Source organism: Coffea arabica, chromosome 8e (genome assembly GCF_036785885.1).
Source record: "Coffea arabica cultivar ET-39 chromosome 8e, Coffea Arabica ET-39 HiFi, whole genome shotgun sequence".
NCBI classification, from domain to species: Eukaryota; Viridiplantae; Streptophyta; class Magnoliopsida; order Gentianales; family Rubiaceae; genus Coffea; species Coffea arabica.
In genome coordinates, this window is record NC_092324.1 from 30,949,997 (window position 1) to 30,961,563 (window position 11,567).

Genomic DNA, 11,567 nt, shown 5'->3' on the forward strand with positions numbered 1-11,567 from the left:
GAATCTTTAATAAGGATGATTTACGCTTGGGACCGGCCGGCTCGAGTTGTGAATTATCTTGGATGGGATTCTTGGGCCCGGATACGAACGAAATACGAGCGCCTAGGTTAGAGGACTTGGGCAATTGTGGGACATATGTGATAGGCCTTAGGAATACATTATTTTCTTTAAGATGAATGATATATTTTAAGTTGAAATGTCAGTTAACTAACGAATTAATGTTTGTAGGTATGGATCCGGGCAGTTCTAGCGGCATGGGACCGGGACCGAGACCTCCGAGTGCGAGGGGCCCAGAGGACCGGGTGCTGCGTAAGCGGGCGATCCGATATCGGAGGAGGCTTGGGGAGCCTTATAGTTTGTATTCCCCTTTTGGACAGGTGTCGCGCCGACCCTGTGAGTGCTGGTATACCTATGGCTATCCTGACGAGGTTGTTTTAGCGATGGATGACGAGCGTTATCACCTAGGCAGGACAGTTGAGACTTTGAGGGCGCAGCTGGAGGAGGCTAGAGAGTTTAGCCGTTGGCAGGCGTTGCGCGTTAGGGACCTGGAGCGGGATCTCCGACACACACACCAGCACCTCTTCGCTATGAGGATGCAGCTTAGGGAGAGGGCCCGGAGTATTACGTTTGACTGTGGGGTTTTACTAGACATGGCCGCGGAGGCACCACCACGAGCTACTGGTCCAGAGCAGATAGGCGAGATAGATACTTTAGGTTCCGTTGGGAACCGGGGCCCTAGGGGAGGTGATTAGGGTCACTTTTGTATTATGAGTAGCTGGTAGATTACTTTTGCTAGGACTGGCATGGCTACTTTCTTTGGTTATTTGGTGGACTGACTAGATTTTTGGAGCCGGAGTGCTCGTGTGCATAATGGGTTTTGTACCGACTGGAGGTCGGGTATTTTGTATATCTTTTGGTGTGGTTTTGTAAATAAATGTATATATTCGAGTATTATCTTTTGGTACCTACGCTTTTGCGTGCTTTTCGTGTATTTGTTTTGTGTTTTTATTTTGTTCCTAGTTGGAGTATTACGCACACGATAGGTGAGGATCTATAGACTTTTGCACCTAAATGGCCCCGGTACTCGAGGTAAAGGTAGAGGGCGAGGACTAATTCCGAATCGACCAAGGTGGAAGGGACCAAACCTAGGGTAGCGGCTCGAGTGTATTCACTGGAGCCACAACAGGTCCCCGATTTTCTGAACCAGAGAAAGGTGCGATCCGTTGGGTACCTTAGATCATGATAGATTCCGTAAGAAAATTTCGAGGGCGAAATTTCTTTAAGGGGGAGAGAGTGTGAGAACCCGTATTTTCCCTTAATGTTTTCCTAGGGTTTTTTCCCTTTCATGGCATGTTTTCTGCATTTTCTGGTTTAGGAAAACTTTCTTGGTGGATTTTATGAGTAATTATAGTTTTTAGATGATTTTTCTAGCATTGAGTAGTTTTTGGAAAATTACGGATATATAATGGATGTGGGACCCACTAGTGCGAAAAGTTCGGAAAAAGTCAGCCAATAAGGTTAAGTTCCGGATACTGAGTGAAATTTATCGGGTGTTAAGAGATTAGTAGAGGAGGTGAAGTGATTGATGTGAGAGTGTAAAAGAAGGATAGAAATGCATTTAATGGAGTGACAAGTGTCACATTTCCATTGGTTGAAGCCTAAGACAACTATTCACCTTTTTGACCTTTCTTACCCTTGGATTAAATATCTCAAAAATTGACCAAAAATTCACTCTTTCTTTCTCCATGTTGGCCGGCCACCTTAAGCTCAAGAAGAAAGAAAACTTCACCAATTTTAAGCTTCCAACTAGCTCAAATCATCCAAACCAATTGCTTACAATTGTTTCTACTCCATAAAATCCCTCCATTTGGTGCTAGTAAGTGATTTTGTGGAAGTGTTCAAGGAAGCTAAGGTGTTCTACAACTCCTTTTCTCTTGTTTACTAGGTAAGTGGTGATTGAAATTCCTCCTACACCTAATGATGCTTAATTTGTGCCTAGTGGTGGCTAAAGTGCTGAAATTTGTGGTTTATTTCTTGGTTTGAGATGAATTGGTTAAGTTTTTATTTTATTGAGGAATTTTCTGGTTTAATGTGATCATGATGTTGTGGTTATTTATGATGGTTGGTAATGAGGGGTAATGACTCTAGTAGGTGTAAATGATTGGTAATTGCAACCAATTTTGGGTTTGGATGGAATTTGAGAAAGTTAGGGTTTCATAACCCCCTTTCTGTCCGGTTTTGTATCATATGGTTAGAGGCCGAATTGGCCTTTGCTTAAAACATGAAAGTTGTAGGTATTGATGTGCTTGAGGTTCCTGTAAAATTTCAGGTCATTTGGAGTAGTGTAGAGTGAAAAATGTCGATTTTACTGTTGCTGTTCTGGGTTGATCAGAATGTGCGAACTGCATCTGAAATGGGTTGTTTTGACTGGTATTGCTTTGGATTTGGATGTTGGTGTCTTCTGATGAAATGTAGCTTGATGGCCTAGCTATCATATGCCTTTGTAATTTCTGCATTTGGACCTGTATAGACTGAGTTGTACTGATTACAGCATAGTGTGATTTATAAACCTGCAATTACAGTTCTGGTTTGGTATTCTGCATATTTGACCTAGTTGTGCTAGGATTTGGACTGAGTGGCCTTCTACATTGTTGTAGCCCTGTCTTTTAGCTTCAAGATGGTAGGTCTTACACCCTAATCCGATAAGCGTAGCGCATTTTGTGCCATTACCGCATAATGAGGGCAAAACTGTTTTTGTTGTTATGGCCAAGATGGTTACATTTCCTGATTTTCTGGTTTGCTATAATGCCTATATATGCATATGAAACCCTATTGGGGTTGTGATTGGTATGGCTTTATGATTCGTTATCGAGTCTCATGGTATTTGTTTACGTGTTTTAGGACGTGACGGTGGTTCACGACGTTCTCTTGACGGAAGTGCATGAAACAACACTTAAGTGATAAGTGAGTATACTACTCACTTGCAAGTTACAATGTGGCTTTGCTATATGTGATTTTGATGCCTTGAAGGCTTATTTGGCTATTGGAATTGATTGAGGTGAGGGTGTACTTGACCGCCCTCACCCCTTGTGATACCGTTAATGACTGTTTACCGCTTCACTGATATACTGCACTTGCTATATGAGATATTGAATTCACTTCATGAAAAACTGATTTGGTGTCGTTTGGACGAGTATCCAACGGCCTTACTGTACTACTGAGCTCAACCCCGTTGGTAGTCAATTGAATCGAGCCGGCGAGGGCTTGGTCGTGAAAATTGACATGCCACGGGGACTGTACTGGGGAATCTTGTAGTAATGAGACTCTTGATTCCGGTAAACTCGAGTATTACCAAAAGCTACTGATTGGAGTGCAGGCCCGGTTGGGGTATGTTTGGTGGAAGGGATGGGAGTGAAGTGGGTTCTACGGTTGGTACTCATAAACGTTGACGGAGAGTCAATGAGATTGGATCAAGAATGTAAGCGTGGAAATGGGCTCTTGAGAGCCGACCGTATCCTTTTACCGACTTGTTTTATTCTTTAATTGTGTACTTGACATGAAAGGTTATGCTATATGCTCTTTGTTGCTTATGTGGTAGTAACTCACTGGGCTTAAGCTCATTCCGTTCTATTTGTTTTCCTTACAGGAAATGACCACTTTTGGAAAAGGTTGTGTTAGTTGGTTGTCAAGTTGAGCTCCTGTAAATGTCTTTTGAATAGCTCTTTGAATGAAACCCTAATGTGTATTGGGTTCAATTTCTTTTGATTGGCAAACCGAACATGTATATCCATGATGAATCGTTTTGATATGCCGCTTTGGCTTTTGGCTTGTAAATGTTACATTTCAATGTTTGGTTGACATTTGGTTGGATTTCTGATTAACTTGTATTTCAAACGGCAAAAGAAAAATTTGGCTACTCTCGGCCTAGTATCCGGATTCGGACATGGCCGGTACTGTTCATCATCGGCTTCGATTTTTATTTTTTTTTATTTTGTGATTTTGACTTGTTTACGCGCGTGGGTATGTTCCGGAACGTATTAGATCAACGTGAACTGATCCGTAGTCCTAGCGAGAGTTGGGCAGGCAGTCCGCTAACCCCTTTGGTTCGCCTTAGGGGAAAGTGGGACTGTTACAAAAAGTGTAGATCTCCGATTTGTTGGGACGAAGTAGGTGAATGGAAGATTTTAAACCCGACTACAGTGTTTTGGATTGAGGAAACTAATGAGAAAGTAAAGCTGGTACGTCAGAGGATTCAAACCGCACAGAGTCGTCAAAAGAGTTACGCAGATAACCGGAGGAAGGATTTAGAATTTGTGGTTGGAGATCTAGTATTTCTCAAGATTACTCTTTTGAAAGCAAGCTTAATGTCTGGAAAAGGGAAGAAACTACAACCAAGGTTTGTAGGGCTTTATAAGGGTTATCCAACGCTTGGGAAAGGTAGCGTATAAGTTGGAATTGCCACTGAGTTTGTCTCGGATTCACAATGTGTTCCATGTGTCTATACTTAAGAAGTATCATCCAAACCCTTCACATGTCTTACAATCGAAAAGTATTGAGATTGATGAGACTTTGACCTATGAGGAGAAACCGGTAAAACTTCTGGATAGGAAGGTGAAAGAATTAAGAAATAAGCAGATACCCTTGGTAAAAATTCTTTGGAGAAATTATAGACTAGAGGAAGCAATCTGGGAAATTGAAGAAGCAATTCGAGGAAAGTATCCAGACCTGTTCGTGAATCAAGGTAAATTTCGAGGACGAAATTCTCTTAAGAGGGAGAGGATGTGAGGACTCACAAAAAAAATTATTATTTTAAAATCCATTTCGAGCTTATTTAAATATTTAATGGCCCGTTTGTCCCGAATATTATTTTTTAACCTAATTAGATCTAATTACATGGGTCTATAGCTTCGTTACATTTTAAAGTGACTTGCTTCAAAATTTAATTTTTGGAAGCTCGTTAAATGAGAATAGCGAATACGCGTTTGGAGACAATAACTGATTTAAGGATATAATGAGCTTGAAAAATTGGAGATTTGGTATATTAGTGTTAAAATAGGTATTTTTATGTTTAAGTATTCAAATATTAGTTAGTTATACTATCGTAATAAGAATTTCATTAAGATTTTACTCTATCGCGCTTAAATCGGAAGTACGCGTTTTTATGCGCGCGATTAATTGAGGAACTTTAGACCCTTACTTTCGGGTAATTAAGAGTGAATAATATTAATATGAATACAAGTACATTAGAGGTTCAGTGCACTAGTGAAACAAACTCGAGAGGAATCGAGCACAAAACGCGCGCGTTCGAGCGCGAGGGGAGAGTTGACTTTTGCTTCATTTTGGGCCACATATTAAAGCTTCCCAAGAAAGTTTCATTTTGATCAAACCTCTCTCTCTCTCCTCACCAAGACAGCCGGCCATCTTGAGCTTGAAGAACAACCAAAATTCCTCATTTTTCTTCACCAAATCTAGCTCCAATCCTTCACCAGTTCACCTCAAAATTTATCCACACTTCACTAAACACTTGGTGATCATCTTAAGCTACAAAAGGGGGCTCCTTTCTGCAGTTTTCTTGGGCTAAGGAGGACCGAAAATTTCTGCCTTGAACATCTAGCAAAGTAAGTGATGATCAAACCTTGAAAACTTGATTTATGGGAGCAGTATTGCACTTATAATCTTGTATATTCATGTGGGTAACTTTATTTATGATGAAAATTGTTGTGTGGGCTCTATGAACTCCCACTTTGGTTGGATAGACTGATTTAATGAATGATGAGGCTATTAATGTTGGTTTAGTGCTTAAATTAGTGGAATAATGTTGGGTTGTTGGTAGAAACTCAAGGAAGGTGCAATGAACTAAAGTGACCATTTTATCCCTGCCATGTTCGTGCACCTTGGTGCAAAATTTTAAGGTTCTAATGACTTGTTTATGATGTATACATGTTATATGAATGGTGTAGAAAGTTTCATTGAAAAATAACATGATCTGGTTGGTCAATTGTAGTGATTTCAAAGGTTTAGCAAAACTGGAAAATTTTCCCAGATTGCCCAGGCAGTCTTTTTCTTTCGGCCATAACTTTTTACTCTGATGTCGAAATTGAGTGCCGTTTGAGGCACTGGAAACTAGACATTCCCAGCTTTCCAACGGTATCAAGTTTTCTAATTTTGGACTTGTAAAGAGTGAGATACGATTTTTCAAATATCTCATATCAAAACTGAAATTTCCGAATCTTAAGGAAATGGAGTTTTTCGAATTCTCCTTATTCCTTCGATATTACTTGAACGTTTTATGCTTGATTTCAAAGATGAAAATTCGATTACTCTAGTGTTTTAAAACCCCATCTTTGAGCCTCGATTTACGAATAATTGGGGTTCATTTTCATGAGATTTCCTTAGGTTGTACACTAGTGCAATCTTCTTCGATAATTGGGGTTTATGAGTAATGAATCATTATTAATTACTCAGGCTCGTGTGAGGACCTTCAAGAGGATCCCATGGTGGACACTTGAACTTCAAGTGACTTTTCTTCTTGTTTACTTGGTGAGTGTCAAGTGTGTGACTACTTGAACTCCTGTGAACTTTATACATGCTTGTTTACTATCGATGACTTGAGATTTTGAAAATGGAGTCGAGTATGTACTTTATTACACTCGTTCTCATTTGAAATGAATCACTCATGCTTGAAATGTTTGAATATGTCAAATGCTCAAAAGTTCAAATGCTTGAATGTATCAAATGCATGAATTATATGAAATAGTATGCTATGGCTGCATACGTCGTTGGAGTGAATCTCCTCGACTCTCAAATGTACATGGGGGACGCCCAAACTCATAGGCCGACCTTGGAACTCGAGCCGACATGGGCTTGGTCGCGAACCTTGGTGAGCCATGAGAATTACCTGATAAGCTTGATCTATGTGAGAGATCTCGCTTAGCATACTCATGGAGTATCGCCTTATAAATGTCATGTGGATCCGGTGCGGAGTACGGTGGACGGATGGAAGTAAGTGGTGATCTACGGATTTGAAATATCGACCCGGATGACGGAATGTCATCGCGGGAAGGTATACGAGTGACATTGGCAAAGCAAGTGGAACTTAGCTCCTGAGAGCTACCATATTCTTGAATTGTTTCTGTTTATATTGTATTGAAATTGTAAATTACCCGCACTTTATTATTTGACCTGTTATTTGGGCTTGTTACTTGGACTATGTGCTTGGATGTGTGTTCTTGGTCTCACGAGCGTTTTGCTCACCCTGTAGATTTGTTTTTCTTTACAGGATTGGACATGGATTGAAACTCGGAAGAACTATTTTTGTGGCACTTTTGTAATAGGATTTCAGTGATATTGACTAGACACTATGGTTATTGTATATCTTGGTATTTGGGCTGTATTTTGGAAATCCTATGTAAGGATTGGGCAATTGTTAAACATTGTTAAACTTGAACGCTTCCACACTAATTGCATTTATTTTATCTGATCGTGACGTCTAGTACTGCAATAAGCTTGAACGGGAATTACTTGAATCCTGGCGAGAGTTGGACAAGCGCTCTGCGGATACCCTTTGGTCTGCCTTAGGGAGAAGTGGGGGCGTCACAACTTTCTTCCACAATACAACTTATTTCCACTAGATTAAGCACTAATCCAACATAAATAACATCAAATCTCATCAAATCAGTCCATCAAGCCATAGTGGAATTTCATAGAGTCCACACACAAAATTTTCAACAATATAAAGCTACCTATATGAAATTATGAGTTCACAAGTGCAAGATATCTTCCACAAACTAAGATTTTAGTAGTTGATCGTTGTTTACCTTCCTTGATGAATAAAGTAGAAAATTTCGGCCTCTTGAACCTCAAAAAAAAAAGTGGAAAGCAATTTCTTCTCCTAGCTTAGGTTGATCACCAAGTGGTTAGTAAAGTGTATGTGAATTTTGAAGAGAAAAGGTGCAAGATTTGAAGTGGAATGATGATGGGTTTTGTTCTTCTTTTTCTTGGTGCAGCTCGGCTGCTATGAGAAAGCAAAGAAGTGGCGTTGCTGATAAAGAAGCTTCCTTGTGAAGCTTATAAGTTTGTGGACAAGAATTGCTCCAAAAGTCAACTCTCCCTTCGCACGTGCACGCGCGCATTTCGTGCTCGATTTTTCTCGAATTTGTTTTACTAGTGCACTAAACCTCTAATGCAATTTCATTCATACTATTATTATTCATTCTTAATAGTCCCAAAATAAAGGTCTTAAGTTTCTCAATTAATCGCGCACGTGAAAAGGTGTACTTCCAATTTAAACACGATAGAGTGAAATTTCTAATAAATTCTTATAACGATAATATAACTAACTAACACTTGAGTATTTAAACATAAAAATACCTATTTTAAGACTAATGTACAAGTTTCCAATTTTTCAAACTTATTGTATTCTCGATTCGATTATTGTTTCCAAACACGTATTCACTATTCTTACTAAACGAGCTTACCAAAAATTAATTTTTGTAACAAGTCATTTTAAAAATACATGTAAACCATAGTTCCATGTAAATAAGTTTAAAATGGTTGAAATAAATTATTCAGAGAAAACTGGTGAGTAAATAATTAATTAAACCAGAAAAATAAAATAAAATAAAAAAATAAAGAAGTTGTACTTAAATTATGTACTTAAGCAAAGAGGGGAGATGCATTAAGTAAGGGGGAGCTGTACTTAATTTTTTGCTCCATCCATTATTTTGTCATCATCAAAAAGGGGTAGATTGTTCATCTCAGTTCGTATCTTTTGATGATTACAAAACAAATGGATGTTACTAATATTTCCTAAATAGATGTTTTCAGATTTGGAGCAAACACAAGCTAACATATGCTGAAGCATTAGTCGGACGCACAAAAAGTCTGCATCAGCCGTCCGACAACCTTCGAGTGACTTCAGACACATAAGGAACGCATTCTCGGACGTCTGAAAATAATAAGCCGAGTTCTCTAAATTTACTCACTTCGTTCGGACGTACAACACTTGAGTACCGGACGTCCGATAAACATTGCAACACTTCAGACGCAAAGCATTGAAGCACCGGATGTGAGAACCCGTAAAACCCTAATATTTTCCTAGGGTTTATTTCCCCTTAATTGCATGTTTTCTGCATTTTCTGGCTTAGAAATATTTTCCTAGTGGATTTTATGAGCAATTATAGTTTTAAGATGATTTTTCTAGCATTGGTGACTTTTTAGAAAATTATGAGTAAATAGTGGACGTGGGACCCACTAGTGCGAAAAGTTCGGAAAAATTCGGCCAATAAGGTTAAGTTTCGGATACTGTTTAAAATTTATCGGGTGTTAAGTGATAAGTAGAATGTGTGAAGTGATTGATGTGAGAGAGGAAAGAAAGATAAGAATGCATTTATGGAGGTGACAAGTGTCACCTCCTCATTGGAAGTTTTTTAAGAATTACTATTCCCAATTTTGACTTTCTTGACCAAAGGTTAAATATCTCAAAAAAATCATAAAAATTCACCATTTCTTACCTTGTGTTGGCCGGCCATCCCAAGCTCAAGAAGGAGAAGAACTTCATCATTTTTCAAGCTTCCAATTGATCCAAAATCCACCAAATCAAGTGCTTAAGTTAGTTCTAATCCATAAAAACTTTGCTTCTAGTGATAGTAAGTGTGTTGGTGAACTTTGTTTGAAGAGCAAAGGTGACCACAATCTCTCTTTCTCTTGTTTCTTGGTAAGTGAAGCTTGAACACCCTCTTACACCTTATGAAGCTTAAATTATGCTTATTAGTGAGTGAAGTGCTGAAATTTCTGGTTTTATCTTGGTTTGAAGTGATTTGGTGAAGTTTTCTATTTTCTTGGGAATTTTTCTGGTTTCATATGAAATGAATGTTGTGGCCATCTTTGATGATTGGCAATGGACTATAATGGCTCTAGTGGATGTGAAATGTGGATAAATGCAACTAATTTTGGATTTGGATGGAAAATTGGAAAGTTAGGGTTTGAAAATCCCCAATTCTGTCCGGTTTTAGATCACTAGGTTAGAGGCCGAATTAGACTTTGCTCAAAACATGAAAGTTGTAGGTATTGATGTGATGAAGATGCCTGTAAAATTTCAGGTCATTTGGATCAATGTAGAATGAGTTATGACGATATTACGGTAGCTGTTCTGCTTGGACAGAATGCGAAAACTGCGATAGTAATTGGACATTTTGACTGGAATTGGTTTGGATTTTGGAGTTGGTGTCTTCTGATGAAATGTAGCTGAATGTCTTAGCTAACATATGCCTTTGGAATTTCGGCATTTGGACTTGTATAGACTGAGTTATACCGATTACAGTTTTCTGTCTTTTGCAAACCTGTTTTGGGAATTCTGGTATAGTTTTTGGCATTTTTGACCTAGTGGTGCTAGGAACTGGATTGAGTGCCCTTCTACATTATTGTAACCCTGTTTCATAGCTTCGAAACGGTGGGTCTTACACCCCCAACCGATAACCGTAGTGAAATTGACGCCATTACCGCATTATACGCTCAAACACGGTTTTTCTATCAAGGCTTAAGTTAAGGCCATATCTTAATTTCTGGTTTGCTATCATGCCTACTTATGCATATGAAACCCTATTGGGGTTGTGTTTAGCATTGTTTGGTGACTCGTTCTCGAGTCTCATTGCATTTGTTGTGTGATTCTAGGGCGTGACGGTAGCTCACGACGTTTTGGTGATCGCGGTGTATGAAACACCACTTTCTCACTTGGTGAGTATACTACTCACTAAATGGTTACTATGTGGCTTTGCTAAATGTTTATGTGATGCCTTGAAGGCTTACTTGCATATTGGAATTGATTAAGGTGAGGGTGTACTTGACCGCCCTCACCTCTTTTGATATTGTCACTGAATGGCTACCGTTTTATTGCATTACTGAACTGGATATATTGGTTGGTGAATTCCATTTTATGGAAACTGATTTGGTGTTGTTTGGACGATGTCCAACGACCTTATTGTATTACTGAGCTCAACCCCGTTTGGTAGTCAATTGGATCGAGCCGGCGAGGGCTTGGTCGTGAAGATTGAATTGCCACGGGGACTGTACTGGGGAACCTTGTGGTAATGAGACCCTTGGTTCCGGTAAACTCGAGTATTACCAAAAACTACTAAATTGGAGTGCGGGCCCGGTTGGGGTATGTTTGGTGGAAGGAATGGAAGTATAGTGAGGTCTACGGTTTGGTACTCGTACCATTGACGGAGGGTCAATGCAATTGGATCAAGATGGCAAGCGTGGAATTGGGCTCTTGAGAGCCGACCGTATCCTTTTACCGTTTTGCTTCATTGCTTAATTGTGCACTTTAAATGAAGGTTCACTCTTATATGAATTTGATTGCTTAATGGGTGGTATACCACTGGGCTTTGGCTCATTCCGTGTTATTTGTTTTCCTTACAGGCAAATGAATTCTTTTGGAAAAGGTTGTGACAAGTTGAGCTCATGTATATGTATTTTGATTAGCTCCTTGAGGGTGAAAACCCTAAGTGCTTTGATTGCACCAATGTTTGGGGTAAATGGCTATTGTATATGTATGAACGAAATGGATA